General features: G+C 46.8%; 1 protein-coding gene across 1 annotated transcript in view; it reads right to left on the bottom strand.

The window, feature by feature from the left end:
* Positions 1–26,854, bottom strand: part of LOC137321274 (tyrosine-protein kinase JAK2-like) — a 297,277-nt gene extending 270,423 nt beyond the window's left edge. The window contains exon 1 of the mRNA XM_067983625.1: positions 26,587–26,854. The gene's annotated coding sequence lies outside the window, so the exon portion shown is untranslated. The remainder of the gene's footprint in view (positions 1–26,586) is intronic.
* Between the last annotated feature and the right edge of the window lie 634 nt (positions 26,855–27,488).

Below are 27,488 nucleotides of genomic sequence, written 5' to 3'. Positions count from 1 at the left end.
AATTTTGGGTTTTTATGCTAGATATTCTATTCAGACATCAAGCCCCCTACAAACCAGAGTGTGTCTTTATCTGCCAATATCTAGGAAAATGTAGCAAAACTCTGTGCAGAGTACCCTTGCTAACCATACTTTGGTTTATATCATGTGCCATCACATGACCTCCCCATCTGCAGTAGGGAAATGAGTATCAGTCTGAGGCTTTATGATAAATTTATTTATCATTAATGGATAAGTGAACAGTCCTAGGCTCCAGACCTCATTACAGCCTTGGTCCAAACATGGACAAAAGAGCTGAATTCCAGAGGTGAGGTGAGAGTGACTGCCCTTGACATCAAGGCTGCATTTGACCGAGTGTGGCACCAAGGAGCCCTAGTAAAATTGAAGTCCATGGGAATCAGGGGGAAAACTCTCCAGTGGCTGGAGTCATACCTAGCACAAAGGAAGATGGTAGTGGTTGTTGGAGGCCAATCATCTCAGCCCCAGGGCATTGCTGCAGGAGTTCCTCAGGGCAGTGTCCTAGGCCCAACCATCTTCAGCTGCTTCATCAATGAACTTCCCTCCATCATAAGGTCAGAAATGGGGATGTTCGCTGATGACTGCACAGTGTTCAGTTCCATTCGCAACCCCTCAGATAATGAAGCAGTCCGAGCCCACATGCAGCAAGACCTGGACAACATCCAGGCTTGGGCTCATAAGTGGCAAGTAACATTCGCGCCAGATAAGTGCCAGGCAATGACCATCTCCAACAAGAGAGAGTCTAACCACCTCCCCTTGACATTCAACGGCATTACCATCGCCGAATCCCCCACCATCAACATCCTGGGGGTCACCATTGACCAGAAACTTAACTGGACCAGCCATATAAATACTGTGGCTACGAGAGCAGGTCAGAGGCTGGGTATTCTGTGGCGAGTGACTCACCTCCTGACTCCCCAAAGCCTTTCCACCATCTACAAGGCACAAGTCAGGAGTGTGATGAAATACTCTCCACTTGCCTGGATGAGTGCAGCTCCAACAACACTCAAGAAGCTCGACACCATCCAAGATAAAGCAGCCTGCTTGATTGGCACCCCATCCACCACCCTAAACATTCACTCCCTTCACCACCGGCGCACTGTGGCTGCAGTGTGCACCATCCACAGGATGCACTGCAGCAACTCGCTAAGGCTTCTTCGACAGCACCTCCCAAACCCGCGACCTCTACCACCTAGAAGGACAAGAGCAGCAGGCGCATGGGAACAACACCACCTGCACATTCCCCTCCAAGTCACACACCATCCCGACTTGGAAATATATCGCCGTTCCTTCATTGTCGCTGGGTCAAAATCCTGGAACTCCCTTCCTAACAGCATTGTGGGAGAACCGTCACCACACGGACTGCAGCGGTTCAAGAAGGCGGCTCACCACCACCTTCTCGAGGGCAATTAGGGATGGGCAATAAATGCCGGCCTCGCCAGCGACGCCCACATCCCGTGAACGAATAAAAAAAAAAGTCAATTTAACATAATTTACAATCACTATTATCCACTTCAAAATATCAAAACAACAAAGATGCGATTATTCACTTCTTCCATGTTGAAATACTGCAACAAAGCCACAGCTCAGTCTGTCTCTTGGCTTCTAACAGACTAACTCACTGGTTACATTCAGTTTATTAATATTAGCCCATAATTGGAAGCTCCTGTCAACACGGGTTGTTCGACAAAGAGACTACATTGAGCCTGCTCCTCACACAGTTGCCAATCAAAATTACTACCCCAAAGTGTCCTCCAGATGTCAACTCAGTATGTTCGTCCCAATCCACTTTGTACAATCTGCAATGGCTAATAATTAACATGTTGTCCAGCCAGCAAGCAAGAACTCTATTCAACAACTGATGACTTTGCATTTAGTTGATATTAGATTGGAGGGGGGGGGGGGGAAAGAGGGGAAGATCGGGGGGGGGAAAGAGGGGAAGATCGGGGGGGGGGGGGAAGAGGGGAAGATCGGGGGGGGGGGAAAGAGGGGAAAGAGGGGGGGGGGGAAAGAGGGGAAGATCGGGGGGGGGGAAAGAGGGGAAGATCGGGGGGGGGGAAAGAGGGGAAGATCGGGGGGGGGGAAAGAGGGGAAGATCGGGGGGGGGGAAAGAGGGGAAGATCGGGGGGGGGGAAAGAGGGGAAGATCGGGGGGGGGGAAAGAGGGGAAGATCGGGGGGGGGGAAAGAGGGGAAGATCGGGGGGGGGGGAAAGAGGGGAAGATCGGGGGGGGGGAAAGAGGGGAAGATCGGGGGGGGGGAAAGAGGGGAAGATCGGGGGGGGGGAAAGAGGGGAAGATCGGGGGGGGGGAAAGAGGGGAAGATCGGGGGGGGGGAAAGAGGGGAAGATCGGGGGGGGGGAAAGAGGGGAAGATCGGGGGGGGGGAAAGAGGGGAAGATCGGGGGGGGGGAAAGAGGGGAAGATCGGGGGGGGGGAAAGAGGGGAAGATCGGGGGGGGGGAAAGAGGGGAAGATCGGGGGGGGGAAAGAGGGGAAGATCGGGGGGGGGAAAGAGGGGAAGATCGGGGGGGGGGGGGGGAGAGGGGAAGATCGGGGGGGGGAGAGGGGAAGATCGGGGGGGGGAGAGGGGAAGATCGGGGGGGGGAGAGGGGAAGATCGGGGGGGTAGAGGGGAAGATCGGGGGGGAAAGAGGGGAAGATCGGGGGGGAAAGAGGGGAAGATCGGGGGGGAAAGAGGGGAAGATCGGGGGGGAAAGAGAGGAAGATCGGGGGGGAAAGAGAGGAAGATCGAGGGGGAAAGAGAGGAAGATCGAGGGGGAAAGAGAGGAAGATCGGGGGGGGAAAGAGGGGAAGATCGGGGGGGGAAAGAGGGGAAGATCGGGGGGGGGGGGGGAGAGGGGAAGATCGGGGGGGGGAGAGGGGAAGATCGGGGGGGGGAGAGGGGAAGATCGGGGGGGGGAGAGGGGAAGATCGGGGGGGTAGAGGGGAAGATCGGGGGGGGGGAGAGGGGAAGATCGGGGGGGTAGAGGGGAAGATCGGGGGGGGGAGAGGGGAAGATCCGTGGGGGGGGGGTGAGGGGAAGATCCGGGGGGGGGGGGTGAGGGGAAGATCCGGGGGGGGGGGGGGGTGAGGGGAAGATCCGGGGGGGGGGGGGGTGAGGGGAAGATCCGGGGGGGGGGGGTGAGGGGAAGATCCGGGGGGGGGGGGTGAGGGGAAGATCCGGGGGGGGGGGTGAGGGGAAGATCCGGGGGGGGGGGGTGAGGGGCAGATCCGGGGGGGGGGGGGTGAGGGGAAGATCCGGGGGGGGGGGGGTGAGGGGAAGATCCGGGGGGGGGGGGGGTGAGGGGAAGATCCGGGGGGGGGGGGGGTGAGGGGAAGATCCGGGGGGGGGGGGGGTGAGGGGAAGATCCGGGGGGGGGATGAGGGGAAGATCCGGGGGGGGGATGAGGGGAAGATCCGGGGGGGGGATGAGGGGAAGATCCGGGGGGGGGATGAGGGGAAGATCCGGGGTGGATGAGGAGAAGATCGGGGGGGGAGAGGGGAAGATCGGGGGGGAGAGGGGAAGATCCGGGGGGGTGGGGGTGAGGGGAAGATCCGGGGGGGGGGGTGAGGGGAAGATCCGGGGGGGGGGTGAGGGGAAGATCCGGGGGGGGGGGGGGTGAGGGGAAGATCCGGGGGGGGGGGGGGGTGAGGGGAAGATCCGGGGGGGGGGGGTGAGGGGAAGATCCGGGGGGGGGGGGGTGAGGGGAAGATCCGGGGGGGGGGGGGGTGAGGGGAAGATCCGGGGGGGGGGGGGGGGGGGGTGAGGGGAAGATCCGGGGGGGGGGGGTGAGGGGAAGATCCGGGGGGGGGGGATGAGGGGAAGATCCGGGGGGGGGATGAGGGGAAGATCCGGGGGGGGGATGAGGGGAAGATCGGGGGGGGAGAGGGGAAGATCGGGGGGGGAGAGGGGAAGTTCCGGGGGGGGGGGGGGGGTGAGGGAAAGATCCGGGGGGGGGGGGGGTGAGGGGAAGATCCGGGGGGGGGGGGTGAGGGGAAGATCCGGGGGGGGGGGGTGAGGGGAAGATCCGGGGGGGGGGGGTGAGGGGAAGATCCGGGGGGGGGGGTGAGGGGAAGATCCGGGGGGGGGGGTGAGGGGAAGATCCGGGGGGGGGGGGTGAGGGGAAGATCCGGGGGGGGGGGGGTGAGGGGAAGATCCGGGGGGGGGGGGGGGGGGTGAGTGGAAGATCCGGGGGGGGGGGGGTGAGTGGAAGATCCGGGGGGGGGGGGTGAGGGGAAGATCCGGGGGGGGGGGGGTGAGGGGAAGATCCGGGGGGGGGGGTGAGGGGAAGATCCGGGGGGGGGATGAGGGGAAGATCCGGGGGGGATGAGGGGAAGATCCGGGGGGGATGAGGGGAAGATCCGGGGGGGATGAGGGGAAGATCCGGGGGGGATGAGGGGAAGATCCGGGGGGATGAGGGGAAGATCCGGGGGGGATGAGGGGAAGATCCGGGGGGGATGAGGGGAAGATCCGGGGGGGGATGAGGGGAAGATCCGGGGGGGGGGGGGTGAGGGGAAGATCCGGGGGGGGGATGAGGGGAAGATCCGGGGGGGATGAGGGGAAGATCCGGGGGGGATGAGGGGAAGATCCGGGGGGGATGAGGGGAAGATCCGGGGGGGATTTGGGGAAGATCCGGGGGGGGATGAGGGGAAGATCCGGGGGGATGAGGGGAAGATCCGGGGGGGATGAGGGGAAGATCCGGGGGGGATGAGGGGAAGATCCGGGGGGGATGAGGGGAAGATCCGGGGGGGATGAGGGGAAGATCCGGGGGGGATGAGGGGAAGATCCGGGGGGGATGAGGGGAAGATCCGGGGGGGATGAGGGGAAGATCCGGGGGGGATGAGGGGAAGATCCGGGGGGGATGAGGGGAAGATCCGGGGGGGATGAGGGGAAGATCCGGGGGGGGAAGGGGGGAAGATCCGGGGGGGGGGAAGAGGGGAAGATCCGGGGGGGGGGGAAGAGGGGAAGATCCGGGGGGGGGAAGAGGGAAGATCCGTGGGGGGGGGAAGAGGGGAAGATCCGGGGGGGGGAAGAGGGGAAGATCCGGGGGGGGGGGAAGAGGGGAAGATCCGGGGGGGGGGAAGAGGGGAAGATCCGGGGGGGGGGAAGAGGGGAAGATCCGGGGGGGGGAAGAGGGGAAGATCCGGGGGGGGAAGAGGGGAAGATCGGGGGGAAGAGGGGAAGATCGGGGGGAAGGGGAAGATCAAGGGAAGATTGGGGGGGTAAAGAGGTGGGCATCGGGGGAGGTGAAGAGGGGTACATCAGGGGGACATCAGAGCAGGAGACATAGGACATCGGAGCAGGGTGCAAAGGTAGGTTCATTTAGTGTTTTCACTTACGTCTATGGCTTTTTATTTAATTTATTTAGTTTCTTGTTCCCTGATCCAGCCCTTCACGTCTAGTTTCACCAGGCATGAATCAGAAACGGTGGGCAAGCCGCCCAGGTAAGTTAAAAATCGTTATAAGTATTTAATCTGTCACCGGTAAAGGGCCTTAAGTACCTCAATGAGGTACATTTGGCTCTTTAACTGTCATCCCACCGGCTTTAAATGCCAGCGGGACTTCCATTTTCGGGTCACCCGTGAGCACACAGGTAGGTCCCTGGGAAACTCGGAAGTCGGCGGGTTGGAGCCGGCTTCTGAACTCGAACGGGATTTCCGCGATTTTCGAAGCCCCCGCCGCCCCCACAATTGCCTCCTAAAATCACCCCCATAATGTTTGCATAAACAGCCAGCAGAAAACAATACAGCCCTATGTTTATGGTGAACAACATAAAAAAAAAAATCCAAAAAATAATCTTCAACGCAAAAATACTTCAGTTGTTTTACAGGAATATCTCTGCCACCATAACATATGACAAAATAGTGACTGTCTGCTGTAGGAAATCCAGTCCCAAGTTCACTGCCTAATTACTGTTTCCGCAGAACAAATGCAGTTTCGGTGATAAATGAGTTGTAATATGCCTCAGAACTAATGATCTACTCTTTTATTGCAGAAGTGTACGAGAAATGGCACCCTATATTCCTGACCTCTCCAACAGGTGGAAACAGTCACACTGATAGAACATATATTTCAGGCTAATGCATAAATCTGTATTTATGACTAAAATTATGCAGAAACAAAAAAAATTAGTACACAAAAAAGCAATATAGTGCATGACTCTGATACTTTAAAATGTTTTCTGAGACCAACGCTACAAATAGTTTCTGAATTTGAGTCTTCTTTCCCTTCCACCACCGCCTAGTGCAATCAATCACCCTCAATGTCTGGAGTCTCGTTAAGTAGAATCGCTTAGTTGAGGTATTAGAAGGCGGTCAGTACCCACAGAATCATAGCCGACCTTGACACCTTGGAGGCAGTTCAGAGAAGGTTCACTAGGTTGATTCCGGGTATGGAAGGATTGTCTTATGAGGAAAGATTGAACAGGTTGGGTCTATACTCATTGGAGTTTAGAAGAATGAGAGGAGACCTTATTGAAACATACAAGATTCTGAGGGGACTCGATAGGGTAGATGCTGAGAGGATGTTGCCTCTCATGGGGGAATCTAAAACGAGGGGGCATAGTCTCAGAATAAGGGGTCGCCCGTTTAAGACGGAAATGAGGAGGAATTTCTTCTCCCTGAGGGTCGTGATTCTTTGGAATTCTTTACCCCAAAAAGCTGTGGAGGATGAGTCATTGAATACATTCAAGGCTGAGTTAGACAAATTTTTGATCAGCAAGAGAGTCAAAGGATATGGGGAAAGGGCAGGAAAGTGGAGTTGAGGTAAAATTCAGATCAGCCATGATCTCATTGAATGGTGGAGCAGGCCCGAGGGGCCGAATGGCCTACTCCTGCTCCTATCTCTTATGGTCTTATGGACCCACCGGAAAGGAGGAAGGAAAAAGCAGGCAAGCTTTCACCACTCCCTTTTAGCTTTCTGCCAAAACAAGCTATTATGAGCAGCAGTAACTGATAATATGAAGTCATCAGTTTCAAGTGAGCACAGCTTAAAGCTGGAAACTCCCCACAACAGTGCACAAAGGGAAACTAAAGCAAAATTGAATTGTATGGTGTAAGGAACACACTGTACAGTGAATAAGCTGAAATTAACACTCTAGAAAACCCACAAATAATTTAACAATTTGTTTAAGATTCACTAATTTCCCTCCGGCCCAATAAAATCATAAAAATCAAACACAAGTTGCACTGAAACAAAAATCAAAATAATGCAGATCTCAAAATCTGAAACAAAACCAGAAAATGTTAGAAACACTCAGCAAGTCAGGGAGCATCTGTAAAGAAAGGAAAAATGTTAATATTTCAAGCCTAGCCCTTCATCAGAACGGGAAGATATTACCGATGAACAGTTTATAAGAAGGAACTGAGCAAGGGAAAGAGGAAGGGAAAAGGACCATGTACGCAAGAAAAAGGATGAGTTGTAAAGTGATTGGGCACAATTTTATCAGTGAAAAACGGATGGGTTGGGGGCAGGGGGCATTCAAAATTGCAACCATTTCAGACCCGCCCCCAACGACTGCGGACCCCCGAACCCGATCGCGGATCCCCGACCCCATCCCACCCCCGCAATGATCTCGGACCCCCGACTCCAAACCCCTATTGTGGACCCCGATCCTCCCAACGATCGTGGACCCCCGACCCCGATCGCAGATCCCGGACTGTCGCTGACTCCCCCAACCCTGATCCCCCGATCGCGGAACCCTGTCCTCGATCCCCCCCCCCAATGATGGTGGGCCCTTGCGATGACCCCCAATCCCGACAACCCCCACGTGACTGACCCCCGATCCCTCCCCTGCGACTGACGTTCCCCTCCCGTGCCAACCCCATGCCCTTCCCCCCATCCATACAAACAAAGACTTACCTGAAGACGTCCTCTCCCTGGCTGCTCTCCTGTCGGACTGAGACCAGCCAGTCAATCAGGCCAGTCAGTCGGACGGCAAACCAACAAAAAAAAAAACGTCTTTACGTCAAAATCGTACGGATGTCCGGGAATCCCGTATTTCCGGGTTTCCCGTCAGCAATTCATTACCCCCCCCACCCCCCCGCCCCCTTCCCAGCTCGGGATCGAAATCATGCCCATTATGTGGAGAACAGAAGATGGTTAAGCAACAGAAGTGATAATAGCGCAAGAGAAAAGGTGGCATGATGATAAAAATGAGAGAAATAAAAGATATATATGAGACGCAGAGAACGTGTGAATTGTTAAAGCAGGTTGTAGGTGCCAGTAATGTAGGGTCTACCAGCGCTTCCGGGGATGGGGGAGGGAGGGGATTGTTGCTTGGGAAGGGGACCCCCCCCATCAGTACATTACCAGTGAGATGGTCTGAATCCCTGGGGTTGACCTGCCTTTTTCTTCCACCAAACTCACGGGCCCCATTTTGTTTTACTTTGACAGATTTTCATGCTCCCCCTCTCCAATTTAGACAATCTGCTTTAATTATTCACACATTCTCCGGGATATATCTTCTATCTCTCTAATTTCTCTCATCATGCCACCTTTTCTCTTACGCTATTATCACTTCTGTCAGTCAACCATCTCCTGATCACCACGTAATCATTTTACAGCCATTTCTTTTTCTTTTCTTGCTTATCTGATTCTTCCCTCCCTCTCTTTTTTTCTAATAAGCTGTTCATCTGTAATATCTCTCAGTTATGATGAAGGAAATGCTCTCTCCTGTCACTCTGAAAGACAGTAAGTACCACACTATTGGGCGGCTATATATTCAAGCTAATACTAATAGTTGGATTTATTTACAGGAAAGATGATTACACAGGAGCAGAAAAAAAAAGCAAGATGTTGATTGTACAAACACTAAAAAACACTAAAGATTGAAGCAGTCCACAGCAGTTTAAACATCCATTTTTACAGAACATATTTTTTACCCAGTCTAATAATCATCTACATTTATACATAAACCTAACTTATGTTGACTTCCTGACCTGACGATTGTACATTGGTGAAGCAATAGTCCTGCCTGCATCATTTAAGGACAATTACACGAACTGAAACCTGTTTGAATGTTCAAGTTCTGAACATCAACACTCAACTACAGTTGAGCAGCTAGGGCAGGCCCTTTAGGCCGAAAAAAAACATTCCACGTCACAAATGTTAATGTTGAAGCATTAACTGCCTTCCTCCCAAGTTGACCCCTGTTGACCCAGATATCAAGTAATCTTCTGACACAATTCATTTCTTAATACAAGCAACAAAATCAATGAGGGAAGCTATCTTGGTTAAATTACTCTAACTGAAACAGGAGAGTTTTGTGTATTGGTTGCTACTTTGAAAAATATAGCTAATCCGAAACCAAACCTTTAATTCTCATTACACCATCGTTACAGAGAAAACATACAGTGGGCACATTCATGCGAACGCCATTTGCCCCCTATATGCGGTATAACGTGGTTGTGTTAATAGTTGAGTGGCTGATGAGCAGTATTTGTAATTTTACGGCTTTAAAGACTGGGGACAGGGTTGGGTTGTAGATTGTTGCTTTTTAAGCTTTCTGTTGCTTGCCTTCCAAAGTATTGGCTGTGATGCAGAGTTCAGTTTAAATGAGCCTTATATGGGCTTCAGCCCTGTTAAATGTCTGAAATTGCAGACTGTTACTATGTTTCAGACTGGACTCCTGTAGGACATGCTACTCCACTTAGATGCCAGGTTTGAAACTGACAAGTAACTCAACAAGTGATGCTATCGGATAGCATTCAGATCTGGGCCATTTATTGCGGCTGATGGACTGTAAGCACAAATTCACTGGAAAGGTCGAAGAGTTCTCTCTTTGCTTTGCTCAGTCCTCAATGGGAGGAAATGGGACAGGGGTGAGCATGGATCGGCAGCAGCCCGCAGTAGTGCTGTGCAGCCAGAAGGAACATTCCTGCTCCTCCTCGCTCCACATTAGGGTAAGTTGAAAAGAAATTTACCCTTATATTGGCAGCCTGTAGCAGGCCCTTTAAGGACCTCTGGTCAGGACACAGAGAAAACCGGAAAAAACTGACGCATGCTTCACTCAGATTCTGACCAATTTTGGAGAAGGTCCTTAAACAGGTGCTAGGGCCGTCATTAGCATATGCATGAGCCCCACGCCTGTTTAAGGCCACCGCCAGGGAGGCCTGAATAATGCCTGAGCCAATATGACATCAGACATATTTCAGGCACCCTTCAGGCATAACCAATGAAAGTGGACCCTTTTGCTTCGTTTCGCATCCAAAAAAACAGGTGAGAAAGGCTCCAATTTTGCCCCTCGTTTGTTTAAGCTGAGATTTTTAGGTAACTTAAATTGTCATTTTCTAAATGGTAAAAACAAATCCAGAACTTAGAATGCTCCTGAAAACTGAATACATTAGCTGAGTATCTCCATAACTCAAATAATTTTCTGCAAGTGATCAAGTTCAGCACAGTTAAACTCTATGACTGAGGTCAAGCCAATATTGATCAGTTTAATTAGTTCATTAATATCGATGGGGTGTTCCATTGATTGCACTGCTTCTGAGGTCCCTGATTTGCAAATTACTTTTTCAGGAAATTTTGGAGTAAGTTTGCAACAGGAAGATCGGGGCACGAAACGGTGTAATTTATGGCGGAAGTCACAGATCGTGCTGTTCCAGGAAACCTTGGACCTAAAACCTTTACAATCTTCCCTTTCCCTCCTCCCAAGAAAATTACATTAAAGGGAGGTTGGCTCATTGGCTCAGATGATCGCGATGCCCAGCACACATAACCAGTAGGTGGCCAGTCCATGCTTGGAAGGTCACAATCTCAGCCCTACCAACATGGAAGAGGAGGAAGAAAAGAGAAGAGAAGGAGGAGATGGAAGAGAAGGGAAGTCATCCTAAACTATCCTTGTCCACTTAAGCAGGTCACAGAGCAATGTTAACAGAGGTAGCACTCTTGACCACTGATACCACATGGCACAAGAAGATAAAATTAATAAAAGTTTTTCTATAAAGAGGACTGGGGGTTGAAGTGTTAACATTTATTGGCAACTACTGCATTATTTGTGGCTGAAATGAGTGCTTGCTTTGAAACTTATGTATTCCTTAATAAAGGCAAGCTGAATGTTGTCCGTCTGCTATCCCCAATGAGTAAGTGACTAAAAGGCATTGGCCTAGAATTTGCTGTCAAAGTAACGGTGAGGCTAATTGGCGCTCGCCATTATTTATGCGCAAATGGCACAGCAACTTCAAGGGGCAGCTGCGCGGTTAAACTCAAATATCCAAAAGCTGCTGTCTGAGTTGCGTCGCTCCGCCATTAGATTCACGAAAGCGGCATCTCGCTGTCTGCCTCTCCATTGAAATGCGCTGAATGGCGTGAAGTTGCTGTATTTGCGAGGTAGACATGAACTAAACTCACCAAAGAAAGTTAAGTCTTGTTCATTTCAGTCTAAGTACCCTTTTAACAATGTGATAAGTGTTAAATACTGCCCATCAAACTCTCTGGCACTGAAAATGTACTATTACAAGTTTTAATTGTTGGAGATTTTAAAAATGTAAAACTTAAAATTTAAAAACATTTTTTTTCACTTTTCCTTTCTGTCTCTTTTTTTCTCTCTCTTAACCCAATCTTTCTTTCCCTCCCTTTATTTCTCTTTCTGTACCTGATTCAACATTGAATTCACCTACTCTAATTTACACTTCCTTCTCAGTCCTTGCGCTGTTAATTTCTCAATCCTTCAATCTGATTGGATAAGGAGATACCCAGTTACTTGCCCTGTTCACTCAGGTCCCAGATGCCCTGTTTCCCTCGCTGTGACGTTATCAGCTCACATTATCAGCAACTTGCCATGCAAAAAATTTAAAAACCTAAACTTGTAAGGGTAAGTCTAACTAATGGCAGATGCCCTGCCCTAGGTCAGATACCCTGCCCCAACAAATTACGACCCATTATCTTTGAGGAGTGTGCAAAGACATCTCTTTGCTGATATAGGCAAAAGCAACAACAGCTACTGACAGGAAATTTGTTGTTCAAGTATCTAAAAGTAAAACTGCAGGCAAATTCAAAAAGTACACAGAAATTCCTTGCGTTATTTTGTATGCATTAAAATAACATAGCATTACTGCAACAGGCTTCAAGCGGTGGGAGTTTCAGGGAACCCTTCAAAAAAAAAATCACATGCTGCCAAAGGAAATTACATCATCTGGTTTTCTGCCACCAAGTGACTGAAACTAAACTGGTACTCTGAGGAGGAGGCTTGATGTTTTCAGCACAGTCATAATCGTCTGCATTTAATCATTCAGTCCCAGTGTTGCAAGCAGCTGAAGACAGTGATTCAAGGGACTTGTGTTACAATTATCAAACGTCTATCGAAAAACAATGCTAAACAGTAACAGAAGTTAAATAGTACACCTAGCATTAATACAGTCTAGTATTTTTTTATGATAAAAAATAAGTCAACTCTGTGTTTGTGTTAAAGCAATTAAGTTGTAAATGCAATTGCTATTATGGGCCAATTATTGTACTGCTTAAGGTTCTGCTTGTTTGGAATCTCTTTTAACACTGCTTGGCACCTGCCTCACAGGAACTTTAACTGTCCTGTCTCCCAAAAGCTGGAAATTTAAATATTTAGAGAGCGGGGAAGGCAAAATCTTAGGGCGCTAAATTGGGCCGTGTAGCACCCGTTGTTTCGGCGCTACACGGCCTCTCTGATGTCCAAGATGGCATCTTGGATGCGCACGCACGTTTCCAGCGTGATGTGCGCCAGACGCCATGTTGATAAAGGAGTTAGCGCAGGCGCAGATAACGAACGTTGGAATCATGTAAAGTAGGGAGAAAATGGCTTCAATCAGTGTGCAACGCTGATTTAAAGTGATAGACACCATTTTGGGTCTTAACGCTCAGCTCAACGCACAGTCTTAACCCCGACCATCTGAACGTGTCTTAGAGTGTCTGGAGGACCCCCCATCGGCGCTATTTAAAGGGACCATGCAGGGTTTACAGGTTAGCGGCTGGATTATTGCTTCTGGCTGCCGAGACATTTGTAACTGTTTTTGGAGGTCTCCTAGACTTCAATACTAGGACGCAGGGACATAGCCGAACATTTAGAGCCAGGACATGCAGGAGTGAAGTTAGAAAATGCTTCTACATGCAAAGGTTGGGAGAACTTTGGAACGCTCTTCTGCAAACGGCAGTTGATGTTAGCTCAACTGTGAATTCTAAATCTGAGATTGATAGATTTCTGTGAACCAAGAAAGGGATATGGGGCTAAGGTGGAAATATGGAGTTAGGTCACAGGTCCACCATGATCTCATTGAATGGCGGAACAAGCTCGAGGGGCTGAATGCCACCGCCACTTGCTGCCACTGATATGCGCTACTTTCTCCTGCAAGAAAGCAGGACATGGGTCTGGGTGATGTGCCTGTCAGGTATGAATAGCTGCCAGTGTGTGCGGCCTGTGAGTTGTGGGTCGGCGGCTTGCAACAGTGGTAATGTGTGATGGTGAGAGGAAGCATCTGATTGGAAGAGTTGAGTACTGATGGAAAGAGTTTGTTGGTATGTGGGTGATGGGGGTGTAGTGCGTGGTGCAGTTGGGAGGAGACGCTACTTGACAGTTGACCTCACTCACCTTGACCACTCATGTCAAAGCAATGAACTTCTTCCTGTATTGCATCCATGTTCATGATGCTGCGCACCTGGAATTGACTTCATCCCCTACTGCCTCCCATTGCATTTTGGGTGTGTGTCTGGAGGGCCTTTTGCTCCCCCCCTCCCTCGCGGATATAGGATGTCCCTCCTTCTGTCCACCTCTTGCACCAAGGCCTCTGGTGCATCAGCAGAGAACCTTGGTGCATGGACTCTCAGATCGGCAGATTGGTGAGGACTTGCATGCAGATTGGAGGATGTGGGATTTAGTGGTGCGCAACCTTTATTCAAACATAATTCATCAGTGTGTAAACATAGGGACGGGACCTGCATCTGTGTTTTACGTGTGCGATGTCTGATCTCCGTTCAGATTCCGTGCAGACAGCAGACTGTTATTTTCAGCAAATAACAGGCACCAGCTACCTTTAAGAGATTTCTAACAGACAGCCAGCCTTTAAGAGATTGGAGCTCCCCCTGCTAGTGGAAAGTGCGAATTGCATTGAATCCAAGTTCACGCCGATTTCCAATGCAGATTGCAGGTGAGTCCTCAGGCCTGACGAAAGTTTCGTCCTATCTGTGCAGGGACCTATGGGAGTGGGGTAATAGCGGATCGTGCTACTCCCGCCCAAAAACAGGCCCTATCCAATTTTCCCCCCTTAGTCTCTAAACATTTAAATTAAGATCAAGTGACTTTAACAAATTATCCATGCCCCTTAAGCATTTTGAAAACTGTGTTAGTCGCTTGTTTTGAGCTATTGTCAAATGGTTTTGAGATGTTTCCCATTATATCACTGTTCTTGTTCACAGTACAAGTAGCATTCTGCACTACACATTGTATTAGTAATCCCAATGTTAAAGAATATATTTCTTTTTCTTCGCTGGAAAAGATTATACACAATAAAGAGCAACGGGTTATGGAAAACAACCAATGGTAGCAGGCAGTATATTATAACTCACGAGGACCACGAATAAGATGCACTACTCTTATCCCATTTATTTTCTCTAAGTCATCAATATCTGGATTTGCATTCCACTTACTGCTGTACATGCCTTTTTAGGCAAGTATGACATTTCTTTATGTAAACTATATTCTTTTCTAATATTTTCCACTAGTACAGGCAAATATTTGCCCAGGCATGAGACAGAATACCATATATGCTCCATAAAAGATTCAGAATTTGATTCAAACAAATGTTGAGACTCTTTTTGGATCATTTCCAAAGTACCTTCCACTACTTCTCATTGCAGAGTCCATCACGACCCCTTTTCCCAAGCTGTTTTTAAATCACCTACAGAGCCTGAGTTAATAACAACTGAGACAAAAAGAATTCTGTATTAAAAAAGAATTTAGCCAATTCCCCAATGACTCAGCATGTTTATCCAGTGAGTAGTTAAACTGTAAAGATTAGGAATTTCCCAGCTTTGATCTCTGATCTGTGCTGAGTCAGGTGATCTCACTCAGGGTGGTGGTAGGGGAATTACAATTGGTCTTAATGCCTCTGGCTTAAGAGAGAAAAACTTTGGCAAGGTTCCCATTCCTGAACACCATCCAAGCGACCTTTGTACAAAGAATGTGTCTGTGGAAGTTGAGGTGAGGACAGAATCAAGCTTGGCTGTGATGCTACCATGACATAATAATCTACTGGCAATCACTATCAAACCTCACAAATGATTAATGGCTACTTCGGCAAGATGCCATGGCCGTGGGACTGTTTTCTGCGGGGAGGAGAGAAAGGGAGAAAAGAAAACTGGTAAAGGAAAAAAATTCCAAAGTTTCCAGTGGGGTTAAAAATTGGCACTGCATTTTTTTTAAATTACTTTTTGTGCTCATCAAGTTTACTACTGCAAAATGACATTCGTTTCCACTTCAGGCATCCAGTGTCAGCAACAAATATCCTCAGAGCAAGGATGACATAGCTAGAATCAGAGTAAAGCTCCCTCTACTCTGCCATGATAATTAACCTCAGCCCCAATCTCAGAAGACAAGTGCATACTTCACAATTTCCTATTTCCTCACATGAGCCATCCTGCAAGTTCTTGAAATGCGATTGTCCATTTACTGTACTACCAAATTAGGGGCAGTTTTGGGTTCTGGGTCCAGGAGCTGTGGTAGAACTGCCCAAACTCATTTCATGCCGGTGCTGCTTCTTCCCAACACACTTCCTGTAAAGGCATAGGCCCCGATTTTGCTGCCAAAATAACGGCGAGTTTAATGGCCATTATTAACGTGTAAATCGTCCAGCAGCTTGTAGCGAGGAAGAGATACCCCATGAAATGCGAATCGTCACAAGTTGCTGGAAGATTTGCACCGCTCCGCCGTAATCTCACGAAAACAGCGGCTCGTCCTCAACCTCCACATCAGTTTCAAGAACTTGTTGCATTTGCACATTAATTGCCAATTAAGCTCACTGCAGAAAGTTAGGGCTAGTACTTAACAGCCCAAGTACTTTTTTTAATGATGAGATTTATGTTCCTGCAATGCCACTTAATGTCTCCATCCCAGAAAGGGAACAATTGAAACTGTGGTCTCATTCCTGCAGGTAGTAAATTGTTGTTCGAGATTTTAAAAATTTTAAATTTTAAATGTTTTAATTTTTTTCTTACTTTTCCTTTCTGTCTCTTTTTCTCTCTCTTGATCCAACCTTTCTTCCTCTCTGTTTCTCTTCCTGTACCTGATTTGACTCTAATTCAACCCATTTCCTTCTCTATTGTTCCTCTGTTTCTTTCTCAATCCTTAAATCTCATTGGTTAAGGAGATAGACTGTTGGTCCCGTCGTTCACCAAGGTCCCCGTTGCCCTCACCGCGTCGTTATCAGTTCGAACATCCGGCAACTTGTACGGCAAAAAAATTTTCGAACTGAAGGTGCAGGAAAAAGTCTAACTATGTTGAGAGATGCCCCGCTCCAGCAAAATCTGGGCCATCATCTCCTTCTCCCAGCTTATCCATTTCTGTTGTATTTGCTCTTATGTATTTACTTTCCGCACCAGAGCTTCTGAAATGTCTTCATTTTTCCTCAACAGAACTTTCCTCTCGACAGTGACTGACAGGACCTTTGCTGTGCCCTCCCCATCGCCTGTGATTCTGCTCTCACTTCCCTTCCCTCCTCTCAAAACAATGAGGCTCTCCCTTGCCCTCACCTTGAACCCACTAGACTCTACAGTCACCAGATTATTTTCCGCCGCCTACAACATGATCCCACCAACGAGTACACCTTCCCTTAAGCTCCCCTCTCCCCTTTGGTTCTGGCATGATCGAGTCTTCCACCACCCCAGCCTCCAGCTGCCCTTTCCCTGGCACTTTCCCATGCACCCGCAGCAGATATAGCACCTGTTCATTCACCTGCTTCCCCATTGTTCATGGCCCTAAATACTCCTCCTGTTGAAGACAGCAATTAAGTGTACTCCCTCCAATCTAATATACTGTATTCACTGCTCATTGTACAGTCTTCTCTACATTGGGGAGGCTAAACGCAAATCAATTGACCATTTTGGAAAACACCTCTGTTCTGTCCACAAGTGCGACCCTGGCCATCTGGTCGCTCACCACTTTAACACCCCCTTCCATCCCCACTTTGACCTCTCTGTATTTGGCCTCCTGGACTGTTCCAACCAAGCTGAACACAATTATCAGGAATTATATCTCATCTTTCTCCTGGCCACTCTGCAGCCCTGATTCGAAGAGTTACTTTTAGTAACTTCAGATCTTAATTATATCCTCCACTTTCTTTACAGTGAGGAATTCTGGTGATGTGCGACTGGTCTGTCAGCATCTAGGGAAGGAGAGGTGGGTTAATGTTTCAGGTGTAAATCCTTTGTCAAAACACAGTTCTGGTGGAGAGAGGGGATCTGCCCTTTCTGGTGCTGCCGTGTTTTTATTTTCACTTTTGGGCACTGGCGGATCTACTGTGCGTTTCCATTTTTCATTTCAAACCTCTCACGTCTACAGTTCTTCACCCTCATCAATTTTCCCCACTTTCATGTCTCTTTCTTTGTGTGGATCTATCCAAAGTCTTTTCACCGCCATAGCTATTTGCACACTCTCCTGTTCATTTAATGTCTTTCCATTGCCACGTTTTTTAATTAAGCAGTTTGGAGGTCAATGAACCCATTAACTTCCTCTGTGACTGGAATATCTTTCCCCCCATCCCACCTTTCCTTCAAACCTGTTATGGGACTTATCTTTCAGTTGGCAGTTCTGATAAAGGGCTGTACCTAAAACTCTGACATGTCCTTTTTCTCCATAGATACTGAATGGCCTGCTGTATGCCCGGCACTTTCTATTTTTCTTTCAGATTTCCGGCATTTGCAGTTTTAATTTTTTTTTAATGCAAACTCAATTCATGTTGGACCCTTAAAGCCACCAGACCGCGGCGGCTTTTAACCCTTCAGTCTTGGCTAGATTTCAGCCCAAGGTCTCATGAGTAAAAGCCAATGACGAACCCACTGTACCACCCAGTTCTTTTAAATTTGGCATATGAATTAGATGCTCTCAAATTCAATACGATCAAAAGTCTTCATAATCCAGATCAAATTTCTTGCACATTGATAAAACTTACACTTCCAGACCATCTCAAGGAGGTAATTTGCAGCTCTTTAAATAGTTTTGCAATGGAGATGAGGGAAAATTAAGGCTTAGTTCCTACTGCTGAAACACCGGTGACTATGCATCCACACTCTGGTCCTGGCTTCTATTTTCATTAAATATTTTTTCTGATTATTTAACCTATTATAGTGAGCCTTTTTTCCTCAAAAATTGTGCAATTTCCATTTACAATATAGGTTCATTATATTATTATTTATTAATAAACATCTGCCTCCCGTTGGAAATAAAATCCTTGAAATTCACAATGGGAATATTCTGTACATGTTGAACCAAATTTTGTTGGATCAGGGCACTGCCGTTAGTTAGACTTTTTCTTGCACCCTTCAGCTAGAACAAAATTGTGCCATAACATGCTAGAAGTACGAGCTGGAGGGCAATGAGGCATCTGGGACCTTAGACTGTTGGTCCTGTCGTTCACTATCTCCTTAATCAATTAAATTTAAGGACTGAGAAAGAAACATTGGAACGACGGAGAAGGAAATAGGGTGAATTTAAGAGCCAAATCAGGTACAGAAAGAGAAATAGAGGGAAAGAAAGATTGGATTAAGAGAGAGAAAAAAAGAGACATAAAGGAAAAGTAATTTAAAAAAATTACATTTTAAATTTTAGAAGTCTCCAAGAACAATCTACTGCCTGCAGAAATGAGACTCAACAGTTTAAACTGTTCTCTTTCTGGACAGAAGAAGTTGAGTGGCATTGCATTAACAATTATCATGTTGTTAAAAGAGTACTTACGCTGTTAAGTATGAGCCCTAACTTTCTGCAGCGAGTTTAATGGGCAATTAATGGCAAATCCAGCAAGTTCTTAAAAGTAATGGGGAGGTTGAGGGCGAGCTGCCATCTGTGCGAGGCAAATGGCGGAGCGGCATAAATCGACCAGCACATTCTGGAGATTCACAACTCACGCCAGGTCTCTTCTTCCTCTGAACTTGCTGGCCGAGTTGCACATTAATAACGGTTTGCGTCGTGAGCGCGCCATTATTTTTCCAGGAAGATTTAAACGAAAAACTCATTCCTCCACAAACTAAGTGCAACTCTACAAAAAATTCTACTGTGACCTTAGTCCTTTACGGCAACGTGTTGACATCTTGCTAAACAATTCGCATGTCAATGAATATTCAGCTAATAATTAAAGGTTGAAAGTACTTTGTAGTTCTGTAACCACCAGGCTATTGAAAATAACCGAAGGTGATGGGTTCTATGACTCTAGTTCTGCTTGGAACAAAAGAATGCCGTCTGTGCAATAAGTGGGGTCATTAGATACTGCACTTGGGATTTTATTTGATTTTTCTTGGGGACTAGGGAGGAATTTCACATGTTTCATTTCTCTGAAGCTGGACCTGGCTTTGCGTTCGAAAGGAGATTCCATAATTTAGTGTCTATGAGAATGCAAATTGAATGCATGCTATTGAAAGGTACAGAGTGATTGGCCTATATAGCCTTTTCTTATTCAAAACTTTTATTTTGCAATTACTATTTGGGAGGGTTCCTGGCTTTAGGATGGCAAGGCCAACAACACAGAGTTTCGCTGCAAACTCTGCATCACCGTCTAGCCAGGGAAAACAACACCTTGCACAAATAAGCACATATACAGTGTTCTAATAACCAACCAATGATGGGAAAAGTTTTAATATTAGTAAACAGCAGAATTCCTTTACACCTCTTTGCCTACATTAAAAAATACTAAGCTAGTCCAGTGGGCTATGTTGCTGCCATTTTGAAAAATTCATCTCGCACCCCTCTCCAAGAAAAATTGTACAACCCGAGGTTGAGTCCCAATCTCATGACAGCGGGGCATTAGTTATATTGCACATTCTACATTAATACAAAAGAGTAATTTCTGCACAGAAATGTGAAATGTGCAGCATAACCTTCCTATAAATTCTTATCACAAAAATATCTGCTGCTATTTTCAGTAGAACATGATGTGCCAGCCAGATCAAGAGCTTGTGAGATAATGGTCATTCTGACTGACTGCATAGTTGTCTCTAGGCTTAAGGACTAAATTTCCAGTGTGGAATGACGCTCACTGAAAAATGACATTACTCAATAAGCCTGTTGTAAGTATTGTACACCCCATATATACTATAAGTTGTGATTAACTGGCATAGCCCAACTAGTGAATTGTTCTGGCAGTCAACGAAAATTGCAGTCTACCCCAAAAATCCTAGCTGATGCAGAGTTGCTGTGTCTTATCATGTGCAACAGTGCAAACAGCTGACTGCTTTGATTTGCTCAAAGGTTATTTAAAAAAACAATTCAGAACATTCATTTAAGCCATTAGTTGACTGAAAATTATCCAAATTTATTCTTAAAATGGAAGTATTTTAAGCCTTATTTGCAGTAACATTTTTGATCCCCCATGCTCATTTTAAAAACCAGGGCTTTTAACTATGCACTGATGTCAATTCATTTGGTCAATCATTCCATTCATAGAGTCATAGAGTCATAGAGTTATACGGCACGGATAGAGGCCCTTCGGCCCATCGTGTCCACGCCGGCCATCAGCCCTGTCTACTCTAATCCCATATTCCAGCATTTGGTCCGTAGCCTTGTATGCTATGGCATTTCAAGTGCTCATCCAAATGCTTCTTGAATGTTGTGAGGGTTCCTGCCTCCACAACCCTTTCAGGCAGTGAGTTCCAGACTCCAACCACCCTCTGGGTGAAAAAGTTCTTTCTCAAATCCCCTCTAAACCTCCCGCCTTTTACCTTGAATCTATGTCCCCTTGTTATAGAACCCTCAACGAAGGGAAAAAGCTCCTTAGTATCCATCCTATCTGTGCCCCTCATAATTTTGTACACCTCAATCATGTCCCCCCTCAGCCTCCTCTGCTCCAAGGAAAACAAACCCAATCTTCCCAGTCTCTCTTCATAGCTGAAGCGCTCCAGCCCTGGTAACATCCTGGTGAATCTCCTCTGCACCCTCTCCAAAGCGATCACATCCTTCCTGTAGTGTGGCGACCAGAACTGCACACAGTACTCCAGCTGTGGCCTAACCAGTGTTTTATACAGCTCCATCATAACCTCCTTGCTCTTATATTCTATGCCTCGGCTAATAAAGGCAAGTATCCCATATGCCTTCTTTACCACCTTATCTACCTGTTCCGCCGCCTTCAGGGATCTGTGAACTTGCACACCAAGATCCCTCTGACCCTCTGTCTTGCCTAGGGTCCTCCCATTCATTGTGTATTCCCTTGCCTTGTTAGTCCCTCCAAAGTGCATCACCTCGCACTTTTCCGGGTTAAATTCCATTTGCCACTGTTCCGTCCATCTGACCAACCCATCTATATCGTCCTGCAGACTGAGGCTATCCTCCTCACTATTTACCACCCTACAAATCTTTGTATCATCAGCGAACTTACTGATCATACCTTTTACATTCATATCCAAGTCATTAATGTAGACCACAAACAGCAAGGGACCCAGCACCGATCCCTGTGGTACCCCACTGGCCACAGGCTTCCAGTCACAAAAACAACCTTCGACCATCACCCTCTGCCTTCTGCCACTAAACCAGTTTTGTATCCAAAGTGCCAAGGCACCCTGGATTCCATGGGCTCGTACCTTCTTGACCAGTCTCCTGTGAGGGACTTTATCGAAGGCCTTACTGAAATCCATGTATACCACATCCACTGCGTTACCCTCATCCACACGCCTAGTCACCCCCTCAAAAAATTCAATCAAATTAGTCAGACATGATCTTCCCTTGACAAAGCCATGTTGACTATCCCTGATTAATCCTTGCTTCTCCAAGTGGAGACTAATTTTGTCCTTCAGAATTTTTTCCAATAATTTTCCTACCACTGATGTTAGGCTCACTGGCCTGTAGTTCCCCGGTTTTTCCCTACTCCCCTTCTTGAATAATGGTATTACATTAGCGGTTCTCCAGTCCTCTGGCACATCCCCTGTGGCCAGAGAGGTTCTGAATATATGTGTCAGAGCCCCCGCAATCTCCTCCTTTGCCTCACACCTGGAGTAGCCTGCTAACTTGCTGTTCTAAATCACTGGCGTATTATACGACTAGTGTAGTGCTGGCCAACAAGCTTCATACAGTTCTTCTGCTGCTCAAGTGAGGCTCTTTACCTTACAGCAGGATTGGTGGTAGTATAGCTCTCTGGCTGATTCTGGGAGACTCACTCTACCATAGGAGTTGGAAGTACCATTTATTTGTAGAGGCAGTTTTCATGGGAGTGGAGCTGGTGCTTCGTCGGGTCCAGGACCAGCATTTACAAATAGGCCTGGAGCAGAACTGGCATTTTCTGCAGAGCAGGAAACAGCAGCCAGTGGAGTCAAAACAGCACCAAACAGGAGCAGCAAGCAAAGTCATGATTGAAGCCTAGTGACTTTGCTATGGGTCAAGATCAAAATAATTTTAGCTTCAAAACTATACCTAGTTGGTGATAATGGATTCAAGGGTTTCAGGCATTAGTAATACTGAAACTTTAAGCTGTTTAATTGGATTCTTTTTGGAGAGCGGGCTAAGTGAAGTAAAGCTTTCTGTAGAATAATTGTTCTTGATAAGAAATAAATCACAAATATTTTTAAAAGGTGTGAACTGCCGTCTACTTTTGCCAGTATAATGTAAAAGTGAGTTCTCCTTAGAATAGGGGTGAGGGAAATGGCGTGAAATGTAAGTTGGGCTACCTGGGTGCTGAGCTGAATATTGGAGGGTTGGATACTTGTGAGAAGCATCCAAACATCAACAGCACTACCCTTTGTCTGATTTCCAAGTTCAATGTTTGCACAATTTTTTCGGTTCTTCAACATGCAAAATCAAAGGACAAATCTACTCTGACTGATGCTCAGGCTTCAGCACTGTCAAGTTTCTGCACTTGGGAGTAGAAAACATGGTTCAAGAAAACAAGGAACAAAGCACGTCAAAAATTGCACTGATTTGTGTGCCTGACTGTACAAGTACATCTTTGTTATAGTTAGTAAGAATATCACTGCGTATACCATAGTCATACTGTTTCTTTCATTATCAGAAATGATTGAATTTTGCTTCTTCTAAATCTTGTTCGCTGCTACGATTCTAATTAAAAAGACTGGAGTTTTGTTGCCACAACTGTATTTAAGGAACAAATGTGCCACAGATGTCAACAAAACTATCTACATATCTAATAGTATATTTTAATTGATAGCACTTTTATTGTAATGGAGATTATGGATGCATGATTCTCAAGTTGTCAGCAGTGCTCATAAATATAAATAAATGATTTGACTTCTATACAGCCAACAGCAGCAGAGATCTACTTCTGCCATCAAGTTCCCAGGAACTGAGCTGTAACGCAAGAGGACAGGAACAGTCGCAACTCCTCCTCAAATTAAAATATAAAATCTGACTCATGAGCTTTGAAAGGTTGGTCATCAGGCACTAGTGCATCATACTGGTATCAAATGTATGTGAGAATGTGCACTATTAACGATTTACAGGGAAATCTTCAGCATATTTCTCAACATCTCCCACTCTCTCGTAAAGAATCACAAGCTCACGGATTCATTCAGAATTAGCCCGTAGATAGAGATTGAATTGAGAGAGGTCCCAGCTTCAAAGACCAGACGAGCCCCTCTGTGTCACTATTTTTAGTCAAACACCACCAATTAGTTTCTCACATCTTTTCAGCGTGGCAGATGGCAGAACTGACTTGTATGACAGCATGTTTGAAAACACAGAAAACAGAATGCAAAGGTTTTTCGGCGCAACATATGGGCAGAAAAGAAAATGTTTCGAGATGGTGTGCAGACTGGTATGAGCAGATGAGCCACAAGTCAGGGAGTACTTGATATGCAGACATTTGCCCTTTTGGATTTGGGGGAAATTTATGGATGAGATGCCAAAGACAAATTTCCAAATGTTCACATTCATTCAGTTTGACTGCACACTCTCTTCCCCCTCCACCCCACTCAAAAAAAAATGTTTCTGTAGTATGTGTCTTACGAGCATGCCTAACGAGTGCAGGAAGAGATTTACCAAAATGATACCAGGGATGAAGGACTTCAGTTATGTGGAGAGACTGGAGAAGCTGGGATTGTTCTCCTTACAGCACAGCGGGTTAAAGGAAGATTTAATAGTGGTGTTCAAAATTATGGGGGGGGGGGGAGTTGATAGAATAAATGAGGAGAAACTGCTTCCATTGGCAGGAGGGTCGGTAACCAGACGCCACAGATTTAAGATAATTGGCAAAAGAACCAGGAGATGATGAGGAGAAATGTTTTCATGCAGCTAGTGGTTATGGTCTGAAATACACTGCCTGATAGGGTGGATAGAAGCAGATCCAACAGTAAATTTCTAAAGGGAATTGGATATATACTTGAAAAGGAGAAATTTGCAGGGCTATGGGGAAAGAGCAGGGGAATGGACTAATTGGATAGCTCTTTCAAAGAGCAGGCACAGGCCCGATGGGCCATATAGCCTCTGCAGTAAGATTCTATGATCTGTTGCTGTATATAAGTAACAAAATGATAACACTGCTTTTTTTGAGGGGAGGGGGGCAACTGGTGGTACCTTTTGGAAGTTTGAACAAAGGGGTCCAGGGAAGATGCCAATATATGGAGGGGTTCCTGAGAGTAGGCCAGTACTTGCAGGGGATCCTCCACATTAAAATGTTTGAAAATCACTGCTGAACACATCCTTAACATCCACTAATAATTTTCTTTTTTTGTTTCAGAATACAAAACACATGGGGCTATAAATAGGGATGCGTAGCACCCGTTTTGTAGGCTCTACACAGCCTCCTAAGGACCCAAAATGGCGCACACCGGACGCCATCTTGGTAAAGGCGTTTGCGCAGGCGCAGATAACGATCACCAGCAGCATGTAAAGTAGGGAGTAGATGAGTATGCAACGCTGATTTAAAGGGTCAGAGGTGATTTTGGAACACAATGCTCCAGTCAACACACTGTCTTAACCTCGGACAGCTGAACAGGTCATAAATGGCATGGAGGAACCCCCACCAGCCATATTTGAAGGGATCATGCAGGGGTTACAGGCTAGTTGCTGGATTATTGCTTCTGGCTGCTGATGCATTAGTACCTGTTTTTGGAGATCTCCTCTGCTTGAATACTAAGAATGGGGTACATAGCCTAAAAATTAGAGCCAGGACTTTCAGGAGTGAAGTTAGGAAACACTTCGACACGCAGAGTGGCAGAAGTTTGGAATGTTCTTCTGCAAACGACAGTTGATGCTAGCTCAATTGTAAATTTTAAATCTGAAATTGATAGATTTTTGTTAACCAAAGGTATTAAGGGATATGGAGCTAAGGTGGGTATGTGGAGCTAAGTCACAGATCGACCATGATCTCACTGAATGGAGGAACAGGCTCAAGGGGCTAAATGGCCTCTTCCTATGTTCCTATAATAGAGTTTCAATACTCTACAGGGAGTTGGCTGGCTAGCTGACAGGCAACAGCAAGGGCACTGGCGGAGTGGCAGGGGTGGGACAGGAATGCTGTCATCCTGAGAGAGGGCAGCAGGTTCATGTTCCATGGAGCCACTGCCACTTGCTGCCTCCTGTTATGCGTCACCTTCTCCTGCAAGAAAGCGGGAAGTGTGTCGGTGAGTGTCCTGCGAGATGTTTGGGTGATGTGCCAGTCATGGTTGAATAGCTGGCAGTGTGTGTAACTTGTGAGTTGTGGGTGTGTGGCTTGCAACAGTGGTAATGTGTGAGGGTGAGAGGAAGCATCTGATTGGCAGAGTTGAATACTGATTGAAAGAGTTTATTGGTATGTGGGTGTTGGGGGGTGTAGTGCGTGGAGCAGTGGATGCGGCTCGTGGTGCAGTTGGTAGGAGACGCCACTTGACAGTTGACCTCATTCACCTTGACCACTCGTGTCAAAGCATTGAACTTCTTCCTGCACTGCATCCATGTTGGTAGTGCTATGCGCCTGGAATTGACTTCATCCCCTACTGCCTCTTGAGTAAATGTCTGGGGGGGGGGGCCTCTTACCTCTCCCTCCCCTCCCAGATATAGGATGCCCCTCCATCTGTCCATATCTTGCACCAAGGCCTCTAGTGCATCATCAGAGGCAATATTAATAGCAAACCAGATACAATATTATCTTTTAAAAGAAGAGGAACACTATAAAAACACCAAATGGTAATCAACACAACTTGGTTTTGAAAAACTGCAATCATTTTAAATACAAAGTATCTCACCGTCAAAAAAGTTAGCATTACTTTTAAAGTGTATATTATTTTTCCAGATGTTAAAAAAAAACTAAAATTGAGAACGAATGATTAGGCCTCACTGGTAAACCCCCCAAAAAAACCCTTCAGTTCAGTAAAATGTAAACCACCTCGTTTAAAGACTACACAAATAAATGAAGCTCCGCTTTCAATATAAGCCTGGGAATAAGAAGAAGAAGAAGAAGAATTCGAAATAAAACACTCACTCGTCGGTAGCGGTGTTCCCAACACTTCGCACCTTGTCTTGAGGTCCGCACTGGTTTGAGAGTTAATGCAGTAAAATATCACAGGGAAAAAAAGGCGAGTGCGGCCCCTTCGGGGATCATGCTGTTTATTTTATGACTTTATTTCCTGGTGGGGAGCCGCCGCTGATCCTTCACTTTGCAATGGGAGACTCAGGACAGAGACACAGGCACTGACTGCAACTTCACTCTCTGCTCGCCTTATCTGTCCACTGTGCGCTAAAATGCAAGCCTAGATTTAATTTTTTTTTCCACCCACCCACCTCCTCCTCAAAGTTTACAATCAAACCAACAAAAAAAAAAGAGCAGATTCTCCTTCACCCGGAACTAGTCTGCAGAGGAGTAGACAGATCGATGCCTGTCTCGCTTCCAGTTGCAGAAACCATGTGTGAAACACAGCCCCTGACGACTATTTCACATCCTCACCCAGTAGATGTCAGAAAAAAAAGCGCAGTCACAACAATTGTTTGCATGTGGAACTGGATAAGAACAGCAAACAAATACTGAGAGCTGTACAGTGACACAGCACTCAGGGTGCCACACACACACCACTGTGGGTATTAATAAAATGAAAGCCAAAGAAAAAACGATTGCCAGGGCAGTTTACAAAATTTGGGCATGGGGAATGCGGTTTAGTGAGTGTGTGTTTTTCATTTATTTCCCTGTTTCGTCGTTTAGTTTTAAAATAAAATGATTTTGTCTTTTTTAAAAAAAAATTTGTTCTTGGGCTGCGGCCGACAGTGGCACGGCTGCGTTTATTGCTCGTCCCTGGTTCATCTGAGAAGGTGGCAGACCGACTCAACAAACTGCTGCAGTTCTTGTGGTGCTGGTGCTCCCGTAATGGTGTTAAATAGGGAATTCCAGGA

Source organism: Heptranchias perlo, chromosome 4 (assembly GCF_035084215.1).
Source record: "Heptranchias perlo isolate sHepPer1 chromosome 4, sHepPer1.hap1, whole genome shotgun sequence".
In the NCBI taxonomy this organism is placed as follows: Eukaryota; Metazoa; Chordata; class Chondrichthyes; order Hexanchiformes; family Hexanchidae; genus Heptranchias; species Heptranchias perlo.
Note: the sequence above shows the minus strand (reverse complement) of the source record. Positions and strands in the feature narration are given on the sequence as shown.